The 24,228-nt window shown below is 37.3% G+C and overlaps 1 protein-coding gene across 1 annotated transcript in view; it reads left to right on the top strand.

The window, feature by feature from the left end:
• POLR3G (RNA polymerase III subunit G) overlaps positions 1 to 24,228 on the top strand; it is a 102,197-nt gene that overhangs the window by 18,292 nt on the left and 59,677 nt on the right. The gene's annotated exons all lie outside the window — the stretch shown is intronic.

Here is a 24,228-nt window from a genome sequence, read left to right as displayed (position 1 = left end):
AGTCGGCCTTGCCTCTCATTGTAATAAACTTTGTTGCGACTGTCACTGGTGCCCGTAGCATACTGTTTCAGGAGTCGTGTGGATGCAACAAAGGAGAAAGAATTTCTTCCTTTAACCTGACTCTATTATGAATTCAACCCTTTCTATTTGTCCTTCTCCACAGCTATTATTTATAGATAAGGTTGCAAATTTATGGCCTTATGACCAGATTTTGCCCATAGATGTTTTTTGTTCAGCTGCTTAGTATTGGCTCAGAGATTTTCTACTTGAAAAGAGCAGAATCCCTATCTTTAGGAATACATATTACTTGTGTGTCCCATCCTCCTTGCCCTTCCCTTCCCCTATCACCTTTAAGAATCTTTACACAAGACCATTCTGTTTCCTACACATTCCTTACAAAACTGTATAAACTTTGAAGTAATTACAAGTGAGATGATGTTATATTTATAGTTGGCTTCAAATAATCCACTCTGTGTGCAATGGTGGGAGGGCAGGGATTTGGTAAGGGAGTGGATGAAACAAAATTGGCCATATGTTGAAAATCGTTGAGGATGGTTGTGTACTAAGGGGTTGATTATACTCTTCTTTCTATGTTTGTATGTGATTGAAATTTTCTAGAATAATATATATATATATATATATATATATATATATATATATGCATATATTTTTTTAAATGTTTTATTTATTTTTGAGACAGAGAGTACAAGTGGGGAAGAGGCAGAGAGACAGAGGGAGACAGAATCCAAAGCAGGCTCCAGGCTCTGAGCTGTCAGCACAGAGCCTGACAGGGGGTTTGAACTCGTGAACTGCAAGATCATGACCTGAGCTAAAGTCAGTCACTTAACCAACTGAGACACCCAGGTGCCCCAAGAATAAAAATATATTTTTTAATATTTTAAAACTATTTTTAAAATATTTTTAATGTTTTAAAAATATTCTTAAATGTGGGGAGAAAGCTAGGATAGTTTTACCATCAAGAAATCTACACACAGCTTGAGAAGGCACTTTCTTCAAAGAGTTAGAGCTCAGAGAGTGAGGGGAGAGGAGTGTGCACTGGCAGAGAGAAAGAGGCACACAGGTGTTTAAAGCTGTACCATGTTGATGGAGGAAGCCAGATTGCAGTGTGGTTCAAGCATAGCAGGAACAAACATGCATGGACTGCTTTGTGCATATTTCTGTGTGCTATGTCTTATAGATATTTTCTCACTTACTGCTCATACATCCTGTGATGTAGGCAAAAGACTGGTTCAGGGACAAGTTAAGTTACTTGTTTGGGTCACAAAGCTGGTAACTGGTACCTTTTGGGAGAGTAATTTCACTGAAAAAGCCACACTGTAGTGGGCTGAGAAATAGATGAGCAGAGACCAGAGACCTCTTACCAGCTAAATAAGACCTACAGGAGATATACTTAAATGTTTGACTTTGTTTTTGACATTTAAAAACTGTGAACAAAGATGGAGCTCCTGGGTGGCTCAGTTGGTTAAGTGTCCAGTTCTTGGTTTCGGCTCAGGTCATGATCTCACGGTTTGTGGGACGGAACCTTATTAGCTATCCATGCACTGACAACGTGAAGCCTGCTCGGCATTATCTCCCTCCTCCCTGTCTACCCCTCCCCACCCCTCACATGTGTGCTCTCCCTCTCAAAAATTTTTTAAAAAATTGAAAAATTTAAAAACCATGAACAAAGAACAAAAACTCTTGACTTCTGACTTCTCTTAAAGAAGCAAACAGTTGGGGCGCCTAGGTGGCGCAGTCGGTTAAGCGTCCGACTTCAGCCAGGTCACGATCTCGCGGTCTGTGAGTTCGAGCCCGGCGTCAGGCTCTGGGCTGATGGCTCGGAGCCTGGAGCCTGTTTCCAATTCTGTGTGTCTCCCTCTCTCTCTGCCCCTCCCCCGTTCATGCTGTCTCTCTCTGTGCCAAAAATAAATAAAAAACGTTGAAAAAAAGAAAATAAAAAAAAAAAAAAAGAAGCAGTTTAGTGTCCCAGATGCTGCACCCCTTCACAACCAAGGCATTGCTGCCCCCTTTCTGTGGGACCTGAGCTCTCCTTTTTGTCAGAGTCCTCTGACCTCATTACTTTATTGCAAAGGCACTGCTTCATTTTGTGAATTATGGCCTATGTAATTATTTGAGTTCATTTATATACTAATTAGATTCAACCTGGAGTATTATGACATACTAGTGTGGGTCTGATCAGTAAGAGAGAAAGAAATAGTCATAAAACCCCATGTGATTTGTCCACCACATGTTGAGAACTACAGTCAAAACCACTTCTATAGCAATTAATCCTGTATTCTGTGCCTATTGTAATGTCTTGTGCAGAGTTTTCTTTTGCTGTAAGTGCTAAGTGCCATATGAATGAGTGGTGTGATAATAAATGCTCAGGAATTCTGAGGAGGGCACAATTATTTCTGCAGTCATTAAGACAAAGAATTGTAAAAGTTGGGTTGAAATTTTATGAGAAGAGAAATCATTAGAGATAGAAAAATATCAAAGGAGAAAGGCATGAATTTGGGAAAGTGCAAAATATGTGCAGGGAGTGGGAAAGCAGGCTAGTATATGTGAAGCTCATGCTCCTTCATCTAAGCAACTCTAACTCAGGAATTGGATAGAACCATAGAAATGCTAATACTAGAAAGGAGCCTGCAGATCAGATTGCTTGAAAGAGGCTTCTTCTCATAGATGACAACCAAGATTTTGAGAAGTTGGGTGATTTGCTTAATGGCACATAGCTAATTGGTGAAGGAATTGAGATTAGACCTTCTGATTTTGCGTGTCCTTCTTTGATACTTCCCTTCAATGTGAGTTATTTACATTATAAGGAAGGAGAGGAAAATATGAGCTTTAGCTGAGTTCTAGATATATTATTTTTAATGACCTCATCACTCATTTAAAATTTAATTCCTTTCATCACTCATTTAAAATTTAAATTCTTAACCAGGAATTAACCCATAAAAGTACTCAGAGAACCTGACAACTTGAGCAAAGTGTTAAGAGTAGTTGATCTAGGGGCACCTGGGCTGGCTCAGTTGGTGGAACATGCGACTCTATGTCTTGGGATTATAAATTTTAGCACCAGATTGGGTGTAGAGATTACTTAAAAATAAAATCTTAAGAAAAAAAGAGTAATTGATCTATCATACCACTCTCTGCCATTATGCCGTTGCATTTCATCTCATTCAAGAGTGATTTGCCCAGCTTCTAAATTCTACATAACTACCATATTCAGTAAGGGAAAGGAAACATGCTGGCAGGCAAGGCTCAGGCTCAGGCTTTATAATAATAAAGATTGGAATCTGAAAATAATGGTCAGTTTCAATGTTGTGTAAAAGAGCTTGACAGACTATCTCTGGCTTTCATTCCGCAGTTGGTGATGCCTGGTTCACATCTTAGAATTTGAGACTGGCGCTATTGCATAATATTGAAACCAAAGGCTTTGGATTTGAATCCAGGAGCTAAGTGATGTGGGCAATTTATTTAACCCCTCCAAACATTAGTTTGCACATATATAAAATGGTGCAGATATATAAAATTGTGTTATCAGAACTGAGTAACTAAATTTGGGTTTTCCCTAAAGCAAACTGTGCGACAAGGATTTGGATTCAAATAGCTTATTTGGGAGGTGATTCCAGAAACATGGTGAGGGTGTGACAAAGTTAGACAGGGAAGGGAATCCTACTGGGGATAATCCATCACAGTGCTAGAAAGCTAGGATGAGTAGTTAACCCCAATCTCCATTCCTCACTGGTTGAGGGTTGCTCCTCGGTTATTCACGGATACTTCTGGCTTACCCTGAGCACAAGTCAGACACACTGCAGGGCACAGAGAAAGCCCTCACACAGAAGCCCTCACCACAGCTTGAAGTAAGAAGCATTTGGTTTTCACAGGAACTGTCCGCAAAGACTCCACATGATTTCTGGAGGGGCTTGGGGAATATGAGCATAGCATTGGCAGCATCTTCTATAGTGAGATATGTTTGTCATAGTGGCACTTGGAACCATAATAAGCACTGAAGAAATGATATAGCTGCTTAAAGTACAAAATACTAACTACTGAGATGGCAAAAGAAAAGTCTTCCCAATTGGAAAGAGGAAACACCATTACCAAGGAAATGAAATGAGTAGATTCAAACCAGAAACCCAGAGTCATCCTTCACATTACTTTCTTCTTCCCATCCCCCACCTTTTCTCCATATCCCATGAATTTAATTACTTTAACAATACTTCCCTTCTCTCTTCTCCATCCCAGCAGCACTATCTGAAAGCAGGCATTTCAAATTTCTTGCTTGAATTATCATGGCAGTCTTCTAACTAGCCTTCCTGCCAGTGTTTGTTGCTTCACGCTGACCCCCACTGAATCCATTCATTAGCTATTATGAGAATGCTTTCCCTTAAACCCAGCCCTGATGCAGTCATCCTCTACTTCATTACTTCAAATACCTCAGAGATTCACCACTTTTTTCTGGGTGAAATGAAAACTCTACGATACAGGACTCTTCATAATCTAGTTTACTTCTCCATTCCCATGTCCATTATGACTCACTCTCAACTTTTAAATTCCAGATAGAAACAAACCGTCTTTAATGCCTGATATACACCACACTTTCTCACTGTTCAATGCCATGTTCCATGCTCTTCCCTACCTTTCATCATCTAGAAAACTACTGGTTTTCATTCAGGAATTCAAGGATATTTACCTCTCAATGTTGGCTTGCATCAGTGATCAGATAATATATCTGTATATCTGTTAAAACTTACCACTTACATTATAAATGTCTATTTACTTTCTTTTTACAAATTAGACCAGTATTCTTCATGATCACATACTGACCATCTGCATTCTTAACACGTACCCAAGGTAATTTGTATTCCCACTGAAGTCTAATAATCATTTTATTATATGAAGAGCTTCCTAAGGAGAACAACTTTTTTCTCTGCAATCCTAGTACCTAACATAGCACCTAACATGTAGTTGATATTCAATAAGTAACTCTTGAATTAATACAAGTGTTTAAGTTTTGAGTATGTCTACCCTTTCACAGACATTTTTATCAGGCTGCCACTTATGGTAATAAGTCTCATTTTAAAATTAGTCCCTTTGCTGATGATATTGGAAATTGGAAATCTCATTGGTGATCTGCCAGTCCTCCAGCTAAGTGACTATTAAATTTGACCTGGTATTCCACTTTTTTACCTTTGATTGTCTTTAAACTTTTTCCATGAAAAGTATTTAGTCTCAATGGTTTTGTTAATGAAGTCTAGAAGAATGTTTCTCAAACTTTAATATACTAAAAAGACCTGGAGAGCTTGTTAAAAATAGAGAAGACTGAGCCCCAATCTCATAGATTCTATTCAGTATTTGAAAGAAGAAAGGAAAGGATCTCTATTTTTAATAAGATCTTGGAGAAAAATTAACTCCTATAAAAATAGATCTACATATTATATAGAGAAAAGGTAGACATTTCTACAAACTGATAGACACTTATGTTTTATTTCCTCTAAAGAAATACTATGACCTGTTTTGAAAGAAATTATCAGCACAGTTTACAAATCGCTCTTTAAGTTTAGTGTTGCTGTTTTTTGCCTTGATTGGCTTGTCTAGCAACTTAATGTACCTAAAGGAAACCCATTGTCAATTTTATTCTTTCCATCTTGTGTCTGTGCCCACATAATGTTCTTCCTGCACACAACCTTTTTACTAGACAACAAATCTTAATCCAAAATTTGAATCTATTCTTATTTTCCATAACAATGACAACAGGATCTGTAGTTACCTGAACCCTTGACAACAACTGGGGGAGAGGCTACTTCAATGAGGATGAATATGCACAGTCATACCCCATCCTTCTTACCTCTTGTACACTGCCCAGGGGTGGCATGGTCATCATAACCATGGAACCCTTTTCAGAATAGAAGTTTTATCATTTTATGCAGGGTTTATAAACTGTATCTGTCCCTCTGTCTACTTTATTGTCTCTCCTCTGGACTTTTATATCTACCACAGAAGATATCATAAAAAGACATCCTTTAGTTGTCCCAGGCTGGGATAGATTCTGTCATGTCACTTTCTTAAGTTTTTTTAAATAATGTTTATTTATTTTTGAGAGAGAGAGAAAGCATGCATGAGCATGAGCAGGGAGGGGTAGAGAGAGAGGGAGACACAGAGAAGCAGGCTCCAGGCTCTGAGCTGCCAGCACAGAGCCCGAGGCTGGGCTTGAACTCACAGACCACAACATCATGACCTGAGTCAAAGTCAGATGCTTAACCAACTGAGCCACCCAGGTGCCCCGCATCATGTCACTTTCTTGACCAATGATGAGAAAGGATCTCTATTTTGCTAAATTCAGCACAAGTCATTATGGTCCCCTAAGCATAAAAATGCTTTTTAAAAGTGGAATCAGAATACTTGGAATTTTTTTTTAATTTTTTTTTTTTTAATCAAGATACTAGGTACGTGATGATCTGAAAATTCAAGGGGAACCTGGAAAAATCTCTACCACAGTCAGATGGAGTCAGAATATCTTTGTAAACTATTGTCTCCATGCTGTTACTAGAAATGAAATAGTTCTTTAATACAACAGAGCAAATCTGTTTTACATAAGACTATAAAAATATATCAATGCAGAAAATAGATGGTAATACCTGTGGATTTTCTGATCTGTATTGTAAGTAAAATTCTGCTGGACTTATAAGTATACTTCTTATATGTTTAAATATCAAAGTTTTTTGGATTGGAGAGTTTTCTAGAAATCCAATTATTATTTTGTAATCAAAGCCAATGATAAAATAATATTTTATTCAATGGAATATTCTTTAAAAGCTAGTTTTGCTGTAATGCAACTATTAAATAAAAGCAAAGGATTTTGGTATAAGATTCTACCTTTAGACCATACATAATATATACCTATTTATTTTATCTTGTACCTTTTTAAAATTTGATATGAACTATCAATTTTATCACTTGATTTTGTGATTTAGTTTGGGTATTTAACAATTCCTTCAGTGAAACATTGCCTTTAAATGTATTTTCTTCAATTATGAAAGGATCTTTCCCTGTTCTAATTCATATCCTAATCCTACTGAGCTTAATAAATAGGGAATATAACCTAAAAAGAAAAAAAGAGTAGCCACATCTAGAACCTTAATTTGAAAAAAGTATATATTAATAATTGCTTTCTAAAAATGAATGCTTTTTTATTTAGTGCTACACAAAGAAAAAATTAATGGAAATTTTAGGAGAAAAATTATTTTTCTGAATTTCTTCAATTAAACCACTAGATGGCAATATCTTTGTTTCTTTGTGATTACACTAGACAAATGGCTCTTGAGGAAAACACAATCATATGTTTTAAAGCTCTGACCTCAGCTACCAAATTGCTGTTCCTAAATTTTACAGAGAGAAAACTGCAGAAGAGAAAACTCCGGTCCAGTTAAAGAATACTTTATTGTGTTTGGGTTGTAGTCAATTAATGTTCTTCCTTAATAACCAGAAAACCAGTGGGTCACTCAAGTGGAAAAGGAACAGCTTTACTTTGTAGCACACAAACTTTCAAGATTCTAGGCTTGCAAGGAGACTAGGTACAGAAAGACACTACTGAAACAGCATTCTTGAATCTGTCTTCATTACTTTCCACTTACTTTTTTTTTTATTTATCACCTAATTTCACCATCTCTAAAATTTCTTTTTCCTCCTTGTGAATTAAAAAACACAGCCAAGGGTGGAAGGAAGGGTTTGAGGGCAGATAAACCTTCTGGAGGAGATTCCTTTACCACAGATAATTTTGCTTACTACATGCAAAAACTATAGTCCCTATACTTAAAATATCCTTTTTACCTCAAGATTATTACCACTAATTTTTGTGTAATTTAAGGTTACATATTTAGTAACCTGTCTGAATTTCTTTCTTATTTGGAACTATTGAAATGTAATCAAAACATCAGGTCTTTAACTGCTATGGTATAATGTTCAAAAAGAAACAAATACTTTTTACTGTCATGTAAATATAAAATGAACACATGTGAAAGATTTTATTCAACTCATTAGTAATGAGAGAATAAGTTTAAGAAAGTTTTTAAATATACATACATACACATACAATTAGGAATGCTGAAAAGAATTTGCTAATAGCTGCAAAACTGGTTAATAACCTACAGGGCAATAAAATTTAATCCTTGTGGTAATCTTTTCCACAAGAAGAAATAAATTTTATATCTACAAGACAAAATAATTTGCCTTGCCATGTACAAGAATTATTTGTATTACTATTAGTTTTGTACAACTTAATTTCTACTGTGTGGAAATGTAAAATAACCTCCACAGGAAAAAGTGATCAAAGATACACAACCTTATATAATCAGATAATCTCCAGAAGATCTACTAATCTCAGTAATCTCTTCTGTTCCTTTCCAAGTAATTGACAATTTTTCCTACCATTACCATTTTTAAAAACAGTTACGTTGTGGGACGAGGTATGTAAAGAAAGAGCTTTATTCCATGTGCTGCCACAAGGAGGCTTTTTCCCCTCACTAGATTTCCTGCACAAATGGTGACCAGGACCAATGATTAAATCAGGGACACTGTCATTAAGATTTGGAATAAACCCATTAGCAGACAATGGGCTTCTTTAATTCTAGAAGCAGATGTCAGAGTTGGTGAGCAAAGAATTGTCCATAAATTAAAGAAGAATAGGAATGACTTGTCTCTGCCTTGGCTCACAATATTTTAAGTGTGATGTGGTGCCACAAAATATACTTGAATGTGGGGATGTCTCCCAATTCCTCCAGAGATTAGATTTGGAAAAAAGTAAGAATATAGTACATCTCATGAACTAAGTGATTTGCAACCATAAATGCCTATAAGGGAAAGGCAGATAAAAATGAGTGAAGCGGCAGGGGGGAGGGGGCGGCGCAGGCAGGATATAACACAGCGTACAGTAGAAGAACTAGGTGGAGAAACTCATGCCCTATCTACAGAGTGAGATTACTATTTGGGTCCAATAATTGGTGCTATATGGAAATGCAGATCCCAAAAGGCAGATTTTCAGATATTTGAAGAGAAATAAGAAAATCAAATTGTTATATAGTTTCTCCTGACTTTTTTTTAGATGCTGGCCACTTAACCAATAAATATATAAGTAAATACATATATCCATAAATACATGAATAAACATGATGTGTCTTTTCTTCCCCAAAAAAAATTTCCCTAAGAGAAATTTCTAGCATCTCTCTCCCCTATGAAGTCTGTTGAAGGGGCAAACTCTGGAAAGTAAGAGTGTGGTTGGAGATGTAGTGACAAGAATTGAACTGCAGTGATGACCAGGTAGACAGTAAGTATGTGTAAACTGTGTATCTGGGAGCCAACTGGGAGACAACAGAAATGGGGTTCCTTTGGGGGCTTGGACTTCTCATAACTTAGGAAAACCTTGAGCATCAAAGACCATTTATGTCACTTCTTGTCCTTCTCATTCCTGGCCTCAGTGCTGCACAATGCTGAGTTCACTAAATACAATCAATAAATATTTGCTGATTGACTTGTCATTCAAATAGCAAGTGAAGTGGAAGGATCAATATAACCTTTATTTTTTGTCAACTTTTTTTGTAACTCAGGCACTCTGTGTGTGTGTGTGTGTGTGTGTGTGTGTGTGTGTGTACTGTCTTAATTCCCTAAAATTAGTGGGGAAGGGAAGGTGTAAATGAATTGTTAACAGATTCCAGAATGGAACTGGGGATTTATTATCACCACAGCCTGCTTTACTCCTTTATCGCCTAAAGACTTCACAAAACTATAGATGATGTGTACTTTAACTGGACAGGGCTTCTGTAAAGACAAACACTAGGTATCCATCCACCACCATTACAGCCTATTGGTCCACCTGCAGATACCTGACCTAAGCTGAACCAATCAGATTCTTTTTCTCGGGACTTTTGAATACAGATACTGAGCCAATTAGTCAGAAGATGCTAAATACAACCGAAGGGTCAGGGCAAGACCTATAAAGGACAGCAAATCAAAGCCAAGAACAAGATAATTTTGGGGGGGGGGGGAGCAGAGATGCCACAAGTAAACCCAGAAGCACAGAGAGAAGCAGAGGCCAAGCAACTCTGAGGGAGATGAAATGAAATGTTGGGTTTTTGAAACGGTCAGTTTTCTCCCTTAAATAAACCTCTCGTTGCTGAAGCTAATGTCAGTGTATATTTGTTACTCACAACCACACAATTCATAATTCCTGTCTACTAGTTACAGCACTGCCAGATGCAGGAAACCCATCCTCGGCAGACTGGAGAGACCTTGTTAATGTGACCTGAGAACACAGTGTGGTCTCCATGGTGATTCTTACAACTGATTCTCCAGCACTTTTTATCTAAGACTCTGAAGGTTAATTTAAATGTTCCTAAAAAGAAATGAAATAGAACTTCAGGGTCAAATGGAGTTTTCCTTGGCATTTCCTATGTACTTCTCTCAGTATACATGTATCTCTATTAAAAATATCAAACTCTTGGTAACTGCCAGGTCTACATGTAAAGGTGGTAATTTTTGCAGTTTTAGCCATAAGAAACATCATTTTAATATCTAAAAATTAGTCCATTTTATTGTCTACTTAATGGTGAGACAGTTTTAAAAGCTTTAAATAACCTATAATAGCTCAATGGAAACAAATCACCTCAATACAAATGTATTCTCCTTGATTCCTTGATCAATGATGCAGTTACTTTCTTTTTCTTTTCCTCATTGTATCTCATTTTTTACAATGGCTTACCATTGGGGTAACATGGGACTTGATCCCACAATCCTGGGATCATGACCTGGGCTGAAATCAGGAGTCAGATGCTCAACTGACTGAGCCACCCAGGTGCCCTAAAACAGTTTTTTTTTAAGTTTTATTTATTTAAGTAATCTTTGCACCCCAGGTGGGGCTCAAACTCATGACCTCAAGGTCAAGAGTTACATGTTCTTCCAACTGACCTAGCTGAGTGCCCCTAAAATAGTTTTTTTAAATTTTTTATTTATGTTTTAATTGTTTTAAATATTTATTTATGGGAGAGAGTGAGTGAGCAGGGAAGGGGGAGACAGAGAGGGAGACAGAAGATCTGAAGCAGACTCTGTGCTGACAGCAAAGAACCCAATGCAGGACTCGAACTTAAGAACTGTTAGATCATGACCTGAGCTAAAGTAAGATACTTAACTGACTGACCCACCCAGGCACCCCTAAAACAGTTTTTTTTTAATTTTTTTTTTAACGTTTATTTATTTTTGAGACAGAGACACAGCATGAACAGGGGAGGGGCTGTTCATGCTGTGTCTCTGTCTCAAAAATAAATAGAGAGAGAGAGGGAGACACAGAATCCGAAACAGGCTCCAGGCTCTGAGCTGTCAGCACAGAGCCCGACGCGGGGCTTGAACTCACGGACAGTGAGATCATGACCTGAGCCGAGGTCGGACGCTTAACCGACCAAGCCACCCAGGTGCCCCTAAAACAGTTTTTTTAAAAAGATGTTTTCAAGTCTTTTACAATAGCTTTATAATTATATCTAATTATATCAACTATGTGGACAATTATGTTACACATAATTAAATTTCATTATTATTATTTTGCTATGAACTTGCAGCATAGCAATAAGAACAGACTCCTTTGCTTCTCTACTGCTAGTAACAAGCTTCACTAGACATTAGTTTTATCTATCAGTAAAGTGTATAAGTATTAAATGTTATTGAGCTGGAAAGTACTATTGAAAGCAGTGTTTTAGGGAAATTATTTTAATGGTGGTGCTCAGGTCAGGATTAGTTATTAATATCAACAGTGTATATAAGAATCCAATCATTTGGGGGCACCTGAGTGGCTCAGTTGGTTAAGCATCCAACTTCGGCTCAGGTCATGATCTCATGGTTTATGAGTTCAAGCCCTGCATCAGGCTCTGTGCTGACATCTCAGAGCCTGGAGCCTGCTTCAGATTCTGTCTGTCTCTCTCTCTCTCTCTCTGACCCTCATCAGAGACCGCGCTTTGTGTGTGTCTCTCTCTCAAAAATAAATAAACGTTAAAAAAATAAAAAAAAAAAAGAATTCAATCGTTTGGAATAATCAGGCTTGCCACATTGAATAATTCTAGCCTAGACAAAGATTGCCCCCTGAAATGGCCTTCTGCTGGCTTCCTCAGCTATTCATTTCCTATATTACTAAGCACCTACCTTGAGCATGTTTGTCATATACAAAGAGCAACAAGGGGTTAAGTGGGGTAGGAACTGAGTGAGGTGGAATAGAGTAATAGAAGAGATTAGAGAGGTGGGGGGTAGATTGGTAACATCTTATAAAACTATATAGCCCTTCATTATATAAAAGGAATTAACTTTTATGGGGGAATGAGGAAAAAATTTTTTGAAGTTTTTGTGTAAAGAAGTGATATGATCCACCTTATAAATTTTAAAAGTTCCTTTGGGATCCTGGTTGAGAATACACTGTGAGGAGCCAAGGGAAGAGAAGGAAGATCAATAGGAACTTGGTATTGCAACAATTCAGGTGAGGTTTGATAGAAGCTGAGACCAGGGTAATAATGGTGGAGATAGAAATACTCAAACTGTGAATTTGAATTCGATTTTTGAAGACAGAACCAGTAGGACTTGTCATAATTGGGGTATATCAGTTAGGAATTGTATTTAGTAGTTAACAACTGAAATCTACCTAGAGAGTATTTTTTCTTTTTTTTTTTCTTTTATTTTTTTAATTCACTTCCAAGTTAGTTAGCATATAGTGCAACAATGATTTCAGGAGTAGATTCCCTAATGCCCCCTACCCATTTAGCCCACCTCCCCTGCCACAACCCCTCAAGTAACCCTCCATTTGTTCTTAATTCCAGAAGTAGGCAAACATGTGATGACATGGTAGCTGTCTACGGTTATCAGGAACTCAAGTTCCTTCTCATTTTCTGCTTTACCACCACAGTTTTCATTATCAAGGGCATAGATGACTAAGAAGTCCATTCATTGGGTCCTTTTTCATGACTGGAGAAAAGAGGGAGAAGGAGAAGCCAAAAATGTTTTCTATTTAGCTAAGCAGAACCTCTTAAGCAACCTTTCCAGGAATCCTATACAACATTTTGACTTAGAACTTTTTAGCTAGAACTTATTCACAAGGCCACACTTACCTACAAGGAATGTCTGGGAAATATAGTCTTTCAGGTGAGAACATTATTACTGTCCCCCCCCCCCCAAAAAAGCCTGGTGTTCTGTTACTAAGGAAAATAGGAAGAATGGATACTGGTGGCAACTAGCACCCTTTGCCACGTGGATATGAGACAAATTGAGAGATCAAGGGTGACTAGCAGGAAAAGACTCTTACCCTTTATATGTCATAGACCCCTGTTAGCCCTCCAATGAAGGTTATGACCTGCCCTCTCAGAGCATTGTTTTAAGAATATGAATTAAAATAGTTAAAATTACAAAGGAACTCACTTATATTGAAATATCATTATCAAAATAATAAAACATGTGATAAACACATGTGCTTTCTTCACAGTTGTTCCTATAATTCAAAGCAATGATGGGGACACCTGGGTGGCTCAGTTAGTTAAGCATCCAACCCTTGATTTCAGCTCAGGTCATGGTCTCATGGTCATTAGATCAAGCTCCATGTCAGACTCTTTGCTGGATGTGGAGCCTGCCTAAGATTCTCGCTCTTCCCTCTCTCTCTCTTCCCCCCTTCTTGCACGTGTGTGCATGCTCTGTCTCTAAAACAAACAAAAAAACCACAAAGCAATGATGAATATTAAAGGTATTTTGAGAACTCTGTAACAACTGTAATGTAATATAAAAATATCTGTGATTTTTGTTGGTGACAAATCACAGATATTATTATTTATTCCCTATAATAATAATTGAGGAAACATTGAATTTCAGTTACAGATTTGTGGTATTATAGATGCACTTTTTCCCATCCAATTTTATAGTCTCCTTGATCCCTTGAAACTTCATGAATCCAAGGATAAGGACCCCTTTACAAAAAATTTCAGCCTCTGCAACTGGAAGGACATGGATGCAATTATCGAGGTTTGAGAGAAAAAATCCACAGTTCGTTTTTGGATATGTTGAATTTGAGATGTCTATTTTACTAGTTAGGATTAGATTCGGTAAAAATAATAGAAAAGTCCTAAATGCCAGTGGCTAAAATAACATAAACACATAAAAGCCTGACACAGACAGGCATGATGTTCCACAGTGTCATTAAGCCAGGATCCTTCTGTCTTGTTGCCCCACCAGGTGTTTTTCAGTCCCCAAGTTCCCTCTTAGGTGCAAGATTGCTTTGGGACCTGCAGTCATTATATGCATTTTAAATGCCTCCAACAGAATTCTGGCAAACAATAAATATTTGCTAAATGAATACAATAGAGATACAAATGCAGATATCTTCTTAGAAATAATAGTGTAAGGTTTTTTTTCAATTTTTTTAATGTTTATTTATTTTTGAGAGACAGAGATTGTGAGTGGGGGAGGGACAAAGAGAGAGGGAGACACAGAATCCAAAGCAGGCTCCAGGCTCTGAGCTGTCAGCACAGAGCCCAACGCAGGGCTTGAACTCACAAACTGAGATCCTGACCTGAGCCAAAGTCAGACACTTAACTGACTGAACCATCCAGGCACCCCAGAAACAATAGTGTAAGTTTTAAGAGCAGATGAAAATTTTAAGAAAGAATAGTTGTATCTGTACGTGTGTGTGTGTGTGTGTGTGTGTGTGTGTGTGTGTGTATAAAGCATATATATTTGAGATTTTTTCTTAAAAACTCAATTTTATGCCTAAAAGCTTATGTGTACTTATGTGTATACATTCACATGCACCACACTCAGACAAATAGAAGGGCACACATTTAGAAGAGCTCTACACTTTGTTTAATACTCTGCTTTTGCCATCTTGAAATTTTTCATAACTTCTGAACAAAAGACCCCACAAATTAGGTAGATAGTTCTGTGAACAGGATTTTTATTTGGTGATTTGGAACCTTAGATCCGTCTTCACATTGTAGTGCAGGAATGCTGGAAAAAATGAAGCCATGATAAAATTGAGCAAATGGTCCTGCACTATCAGGAGCGAGTTGGCAAAATTGCAAGTTTTAGCTCCCCCAAAAAGTCTTAGTTACCATCAAATAACATACATTTAAGATACACATATAGAATTATTCAGCATAAGCCAAACAGGTACCTTAAAAAACCACGTATTGTGACTTGGTGGAATCTAGGTTAATGCAGCTTTACTGTATTCACCATATTTACTGTAATTCAAAACAAAGAAATTCAACTCCCTTGCTTGTCAGAAAAGCCTCTTGAGTGAAGCTTCAGTGAATCTCCAAGTTTTGAGATTATTCTGTCTATAATGATTGGCACCAAAAAATAAAGTTTAAAAAGAACTTGGCAGGAAGACAAAGAGGCTGGTGGCAGATAAGATTTAAAGAAAAAAAGAGGGGTGTCTGGGTGGCTCAGTCGGTTAAGTGTCTGACTCTTGGTTTTTGCTCAGGTCATGATCTCACGGTTCGTGGGATTGAGCCTCACATCCGGCTCTGCGCTGAGGGTGCAGATCCTGCTTGGGATTCTCTCTGCCCCTCCCCTGGCCATGCATGCACTCTCTCTCTCTTTCTCAAAATAAATAAATAAACATTTAAAAACAAAAAGAAGAAAGATCATGAGAGATTGTATCACCAGGAATGCAGCTGGTTGTTCACCAGCTACCCTTCAGCCAAGCATAGGCTGCTCCTCAGCCTCTCACCAATCAAAGTGACTGTCACTATCAGTTCTTTTATTTCTTCCAAGTTTTTATTTAACTTCAAGTTAGTTAACGTATAGTGTAGTATTGGTTTCAGGAGTAGAATTTAGTGATTCATCACTTACGTACAGCACCCAGTGCTCATCCCAGCAAGTGCCCTCCTTAATGCCCATCACCCATTTAGCCCATCCCCCCACCCACCTCCCCTCCAGCAACCCTCAGTTTGTTCTCTGCAGTTAAGAATCTCTTATGGCATACTTCCCTCCCTGTTATTTTCTTATTTTATTTTTCTTCCCTTCCCTCATGTTCATCTGTTTTGTTTCTTAAATCCCACATATGGCTAAAATCGTATCGTATTTGTCTTTCTCTGACTTATTTTGCTTAGCCTAATATACTCTAGCTCCATCCACATCATGGCAAACAGCAAGATTTCATTCTTTTTAATGGCTGAGTAATATTCCATTGTGTATATATACCACATCTTCTTTATCCATTCATCTGTGGATGGACATTTGCACTCTTTCCATAATTTGGCTTTTGTTGATAATGGCACTATCAGTTCTAACTTGAAGGCCCAGACTCATTCTAACCATGGCTGTTAAAGATAAACTGAGGCATATTAAAAATTTTAAGAGTTCTTTGAGCAAAAAATCGGTTCCAATAAAGCAGCATCTAATCTAGCAGATAGAAAGGAGCTCTGAGGAGCTGTACAAAAGGAAAGACTTTTATAGTCAAAAGGGAGCTGGAACAAGAAAATTTTACCAGGCAAAAACAAAACTAAGCAAAACAGATTGGTTATTCCAAAGTTACTTTTCTTTAGGAGGATGAGGGATCTCTTGGGGAAGTTACCAAACTAGTGCTGATCAGGTGATTCCTGATTGAGTAGTCTAAGATTCTGTTTCTGGGAGAGCCAAAACTGTAATTAGGTTCAGACTCAGTTTGTTGACATGGGGATTAGCATAAGCAACCCCATTTTCAGCCTATTGTCTTGTTTTTAACATGACCCAGAGCAGTGATCATATAGGATTAAAATTATAAGATGTTTATGGGGGGAGGGGAGGGATGGTGTAAGAATGCCAAACTTGTAACTATGTCTCTCCCACATTTTTCAGTATCACTGGAAATATTGGTGTTATGACAATTAGCACATTTTTCCTAATTTTCAAGCACCAAGGGGCACCAAATCAAAGTTGGAAACAAATTTATAGGTTTACCTTGGGAAATCTCTGTCTCTGAGACTCAAAATTAGTCATAAAAATTAAAGTTTTCTCTGTTTATAGTGAGTATAGAGTAACGGTTAAGAGTGTGGACTTTGCAACCAAACTACCTAGATTTTAATCCTAGTTCATTTATCTATAAACTCTGTTTTATAGTCCCCATCTGCCAACAAAGGTGTGGAGGGAGGCAAGCTCTTAGTAGTGTCTGTGTTATAGTACCTTGTTGTGAGGAACAAATAATGTAAGTGAAACAAAACAGTTTTAGGCATATGATAAATGTTAAGCAGGCCAGTATGAGAATAAGTCATTTTAAAGGGAAATTTTCGGAAATGGTTAAAATCATGGCTCTGATATAGATTTAAAATGACTGTGTTTCAAAGATTCTATTTAACTTACCCTTTTTTAGAAAAGTTTATTTAATCTCTACACCCAATGTGTATGTATATAGGGGCTCAAACTCATGATCCCAAGATCAAGAATCATATGCTCTTCAAATAGGCACCCCTATTTGACATATTCTTAATGAAAGAACCAGAAAATGTCACAACCGGTTAAAAGGAAAAGTCAAAGAACAGAGATACCTATAGACAAAAAATGTTGAAATGAATTTGTAGAGAGACCTAAAACTTGCTTTCTGGGATGAAAGCATCTCTATTCTCCTTCTGCCAGAAAGAATCTATTTGCATATTTACTCTTCGAAGCCTATTCTTTGAAAGTAGTTTTATTAACAGTACCTATTAATTTGGGAAAATCCTTCATTTTTGAAGTATCCAAAATGTCCTATTGTTTCTGGTCTGCCAAGAAACAAATTTCTTACCACTTGAAAGTTTGGAACTGTCTTGGTCCCTTCAGGCTACTGTTAGAAAAATACCACAGACTAGGTGACTTATAAACAGTAGGAATGTTTTACAATTCTGGAGGCTGTAAAGTCCAAGATCAAGGCAGATTCCATGTCCGGTGAAGGCCTACTTCCTGGTTCATAGACAATCACCTTTTCACAGCATCCTTGCATGGCAGATGGGGTGACAGAACTCTCTGGGATTTCTTTTATAAAGGCATTAATCCCATTCATATAGATTCTGCCCTTGTGAACTAATCACCTTCCAAAGTCCCCATCTCCAAATACCAGAATATTAGCGATTAGGTTCCAACATATGGAGGGACAAAGATTTCAATCTATAGTAGGGACTCTGTACAGCAGGCACAGGACAGCTTTCCTGAAGGACTCAGTAGACATTGGGTGCATAAGTAAGGTCAATTTTAATTCCCTTAAAATGGCTTATAATATCTGATTAAATGAGCACTATTCTCAAATATGACATTGTAGGCACAGCCTTGCTTTTGTAAATGCCAATTATCCTATCAAAAAGGGGGACAGAGTGTCACTGGAACCACACAAATAACTATATATCACCATGCAAAATGTGTGTATCAATAAGAGTGTTTGAATGTTGGGATTGGGACTGGTCGATGAGAAGCTGATATCTTTTTTTTAATGTTTTCAATTGTTTCTTGTAATGTTTTAAATTTACAAGAAGAGTTTATTAAATTGCTGTGGTCTACCAGGGTGCCTAGGTGGTTCAGTTGGTTAAGTGTCCAACTTCAGCTCAGGTCATGATCTCGTGGTCCGTGAGTTTAAGGTCTGTGTTGGGCTCTGTGCTGACAGCTCAGAGCCTGGAGGGAGCCTGCCTCAGATTCTGCCTCTCTCTCTCTCTCTCTCTCTCTGTGTCTCTCTCTCCCTCTCAAAAATGAATAAATGTCAAAAAAAAATTTCCTTTAATTGCTGTGGACTACAGATAGCTTAAGAAGGAAAGAGAAGGCTTCTTTATATGTCTAGCAAATAGAACCTTAAGACAATATCAACAATATTTTAAACAAATAGCCACAATAAAATTTTCCCTTATCACTTTATTTAGTACAATGTAAGAAATTCTTTTTTACTAGATCTTGAGATGTCAGTCTTGTGAAGCCATCTGCTTCTCAACTAAAGGGTTCTAGAATTCTGATTCCAGCCCCCAGTATGCTCTGAAAATTGTCTAAGTGATACCATGAAAATCCTATACCCAAGAGTCGTGTCTTTGAAGCATCAGTAGTTTGAAGTAGCTGGCACATTCCTTTTCTACTGGGCTCTGAAATGATTCTTCTTTGTTAAATACACAAACTCAGGCCTGTAGCTGATTGTAGATTGCTTGAGGCAAACATAGAATAAAACAAAACTATTCATAGATGAGAGAGACTTAAAATGGCTATGGCTAATTTATTACTAATAATTTCCAAATTTGAAAGATCTAATGAAAGTTCATAATAAGGCTAATGTAACTGACACAGAAATTGGCTGTTTCTATAACATGAAAAACCAAATAATAAAGCCATTTCCAAAAAAATTGCCAATGTCTTTAAGGACAATGATTAAGCCTATTTTCAAATAGGTCAGTGAATGTTACACCTGATCCACAAAAAAATAGGTGATCATAGTTTGGTTTTTTTTAAATATTGTACTATAACATATAACACTGAGAAATAATATACATTGTATACCAAGAATATTCACTGAAGGTATTCAGTATGTCTGGTATAGGTCCTGGTTTATTTACTTGTTTAAAACTCCCTGGATAAGTCTTATATGCATGCCAAATTGAAAACCACTGGCCCATATGATGCTAGATTCAAATTATAAAGTAAGATTTTGGCAAGTAGCATTTAAAAGCATAACTGAAATTATTACTGGTAATACAGTGTTGCCTTCTTTCATTAGGCAACACTCTGCCAGGTCCCTCACAAATATAGAAAAAGTCAATAGAATTATATTATCGGCATTTTGATCAGTGTTTTACCTAAAGTTAAAACGCATAATGGGAAATGAGGCATTGGCAAATCCCAGGAACATCCCATGAAGTATATAAAAATTTAATCTTGGGAAGGTAAAATGTCTTTCTGATTGGACAACAGTCTTCATGTAACTCATCGCAAGTAACCAATCAAATGAACTTGTGTTTTGCTCTGCTGTCTTGGCTGCCCTCTGTTCCATTTAGTCTCTAATGTCTCCAACAACGTAAAAATATTTCTTGAGTTTGTAGCAGCATTTTTCATAATAGTCGAAAGGTAGAAACAACCCAAATGTCTATTAACTGATAAATGAATAATCAAAATGTTATATGATCAAATATTATTTGGAAATAAAAAGAAGTGAAACAGTGATACACACTACAACATGGGTGAACCCTGAAAACATTATACTCAATGAAAGAAGCCAGACTCAAAAGACATATGCTGTGTGATTCCATTTTTCTGAAATTTCCAGAATAGGCAAATCCCTAAAGACAGAAAGTAGATTAGTGGTTACCTGGGTCTGGCAGGGAGAGAAAATGCAGAGAGATTGCCAGTAGGTACAAAGATTTTTCGGGGGGGAGGGGGCAGTGATAAAAATGTTCTGGAATTAGATGGTGGTGTTGGTTATACATTTTAGTGAATATACTTAAAACCACTGAAATGTAGGGGGCCTGGGTGACTCAGTCAATTCACTGTCCCACTCTTGATCTGAACTCTGGTCTTGATCTCATGGCCATGAGTTCTGCCCACACTTAGCCCTGGAATTGGGCCCCCACGCTGAACATGAAGCCTACTTAAAAAACAAAACAAAACAAAACAAAACAACAGCTGTGAATTGTATACTTTAACGGGGTGAATTTTGTAGTTTGTGAATAATATCTTAATAATAAACACTTTTTAAAAGACATTGTAGAACAAAGGCAGTCAGTGCATCTGTTTCTCAGCTGGGCAGAAACATGAGAGACCTGTGGTGAATTGTCTCCCATTGTTTCTATCCAAGTACATAGTATTTTTTAAAACATACTTTTCCTTATATATGTTTTGGACATATTTTTGTCCATATATATTTCTTATAGATGTTTATATACGTTTCCTTATATAGTTTAGGTGTATATGCCTATTTATATGTATAGGCATATATGCCTAGGTGTTTAAAAATTATTCTTAGGTGTATATGCCTAACTATATATATGTATATATGCTTCGGTATTTAAAAATTATTCTAAGTACATATTATTATAAACTATACTTTGGAACTCATTTTTGTTCATATAAATGAAGACTATTTTTTAATGACTTTCTTTTTTTTTTTTTCTATTTTTTTTAAGACTATTTTTTTTTCAGAGCAGTTTTATGTTCACGGCAAAATTGAGAAGATGGGGATTTCCCCTAAGCCTGCTACCACTGCCTGCATAGCCTCCTTCATCAACATCCCCCATCAGAATGATACATTTGTTACAGTTGATAAGTCTGTACTGAAACATCATAATCATCCAAAGTTCACAGTCTACCTTGGGGTTCACTCTTGGCATACATTCATTGGGTTTGGACAAATGTATAATGACTTGTATCCATCATTATGCATTCCACCTAGTCATCCTTGGCCCCAACCCCCACCCCTAGTAACCATGGGTCTTTTTATTAGCTCTAACATTTGCCTTATCCAGAATGTTGTATAATTAGAATCATACAGTAAGTAGCCTGTTGAGATTGGCTTCTTTTACTTTGTAATGGGCATTTATGTTGTCTCCATATATTTTCATGACTTGATAGCTCATTTCTTTTTTTTTTAATTGTTTTAGTGTTTATTTTTGAGAGACACAGAGTGAGTGGGGGAGGGGCGGAAAGAAAGGGAGACAGAGAATCTGAAGCAGGCTCCAGGCTCCAACCTGGCAGCAAAGAGCCTCATGCGGGGCTCAAACTCACAAACGGGTGAGATCATGACCTGAGCTGAAGTCGGCCAATTAACCAAATGAGCCACCCACACACCCCGATAGATCATGTCTTTTTAGCACTGAATAATATTCCATTGTCTACATCTACCACAGTTTATCCATTTACCTATTGAAGGATATCTTGGTTACTCATTTGCCATCTGTATGTCTTCTTTGGTGAAGACTCTAGGTTTTTAATGTTAATTTCATATATTGCTATTTTGGTAAATTGTCTTACGTTTGAAGTGGTTTTTCCACTTATTTCCATCTATTCTTTTGTTTTTTCCACAAGATGCTGGCTTTGGTGTATATATTAAAACTTAAGAGTAGTACACTTTAGAAATCTATGTGCAAGAGAGGCAAGGAAGGGAGGCCCTGTGGTTGCACACTACATTGTAAGATGATTTCACTGGGCCCTTTCTTTGGGGACCCCAGAGTCAGTATCATCAGGTCTTTCAGGTGTCAAATTTCTAAGAAAAGGATCTTGCCTGGAGGATAGATTTGTCATAACTGCCAACATTCTTTGAACTAGGTTGGAGGACTCTGCAAGTGTGGACTTTAAGTATACAAACTTTCACTGTACATAAACCTTTGCTAAGGGGTGCAAGGGGTGCCTGGGTGGCTCAGTCCATTAAGCCTCTGACTTCAGCTCAGGTCATGATCTCATGGTTCACAGGTTTGAGCCCTGTGTTGGACTTTGTGCTAGCTCAGAGTCTGGAGCCTGCTTTGGATTCTGTGTCTCCCTCTCTCTCTGCTCCTCCTGTGCTCACACTTTGCCTCTCTCTCTCAAAACTAAATAAACATTAAAAAAAAAAAAAAGATAACAAAAACAGAAAAAAGAAAACCCGTTCCTAAATCCCTTTCTTTTCAAAATAGGACCCAAGGTCCAGTATCCTCTGAATAGAGATTCTGCTTTACTGTCTCTGCATAACAATCCTATAGACAGGAGCAGATTATACTCTTGTGGGACCTGAAGCATGCACTTTGGGGGCTTTGAGAGAAAGAATAAAAAATAATTTAGTTTTACAAATTAAAGCCAAAAAATGATCATCTGAACACATTTCTTAGGCCCCTCTCAGGCCTTGGAAGGGGCCTATGCAAGTACTAGGCACTAAAGCTAAAGATTACTTAACTTCATGCTAAATCTAAAATAACTTCCAATCATCCTTGAGTTGGGGGGGTGGAATTACTTAGTAGTGTAGTTAGGGAGGGATTTAAATAAAAAAGACCTTTACCACGACTCCTAGAGGTACCTGGTGCTATCAATTTCTAAGCCTTTTGTGGGGCAGTTGGTGGTGGTTGGGGGGCGGGGGGGGGGGGAGGGTTGTGTTGTGATGATTGTTTCTTGGCTTTCCTCATTCCTGTTTGCGGCTTTCTTGGGTTTACCAAATTAGTTTTCATTCATCTATCAGCCTTTCAGGGACAGAATGATGCTGTTGTCTCCTTTACCATTTTTGGTCTTGTAAGTTTGTGCCATTAAAAAATGATTTTCCCGTCATTTCACTGAATTTCAGAAAGGAGCAGAGGTAAAGCTACATGCTCAGTCTATCATTCTTAACCCAAAATCAGAATGCGCCAAATCACAGCCCAAAATTGCACCCTCCCACCCCATAAATGGCTGGAAGCACTCTACACTTTTAGCAGCACAGCATGAAAATATCCACTTACCCTTATACTAATACTTCATATTCTTAAATTTCCCTGTTTTAGAGTAAACTATCTTATTATTTAAACTTGCATTTCCCGGATTACTACTGAGGTTCAGCATAATTCTGAATGTTTAATGGCCTTTGTGTTTCATCTTCTGTGAATAAGCTGCTCATATAATTTACCCATTTTTGTAATAAGTAGTAAAGGATATTAGAACATGACACCTCAAAATATACCACTTTGGCATACTGATTGACCTGAGGCAAGTGAGAAAAAACAAATATGGTAAGGGTTCCCTTTCTACCTAAAACAGGGCATTAAATTTCCCATGAGAAAAGTGTCCTCCTTATATCAGGAAGACTGGAACATTTTTATCACTGGAAACAGAGAGTTGACACCAAGATTACTCTATATGAACAAACCAGCTAGAATAACCCTGGTCTTTCATTAGTTTTCCTCATCTATTTCCTAGTCATTTTCCCACAGTTTACTAACCTTAGTCCAAACACTCTTCTCCTGCCTGGTCAGTCTCCACAATTTATTGTTCTTTGTTAAAATGATATGTAAAGTCTCATGCCAATCCACTTCTTTGGGTTTTCATTTCTTATACATAAAAGCTTCCTCATCCACATAAAAATTTTAATAACAAATAAAATTTATATGCTCCTTTTGTCTTTTGTAAATGTAATCCTTGGGCCCAGCCACAGGACCTCAGACAGGAGAAGAAAGGTGTTCCCACCCTTACAGCAGTTTACCTTTTTCTTATTGATCTGTAGGCATTCTTTTTGGTTGTTTAAAAAAATTTTGCTGTTACACAATTTGTGAATATTTTCTTCTAATTTATCATTTTAAC

The sequence above is a fragment of the Panthera onca genome, chromosome A1 (assembly GCF_046562875.1).
Source record: "Panthera onca isolate mPanOnc1 chromosome A1, mPanOnc1 haplotype 2, whole genome shotgun sequence".
NCBI lineage: Eukaryota > Metazoa > Chordata > Mammalia > Carnivora > Felidae > Panthera > Panthera onca.
The sequence above is the reverse complement of the archived record's forward strand: the minus strand, read 5'-3'. Positions and strand labels throughout refer to the sequence as shown.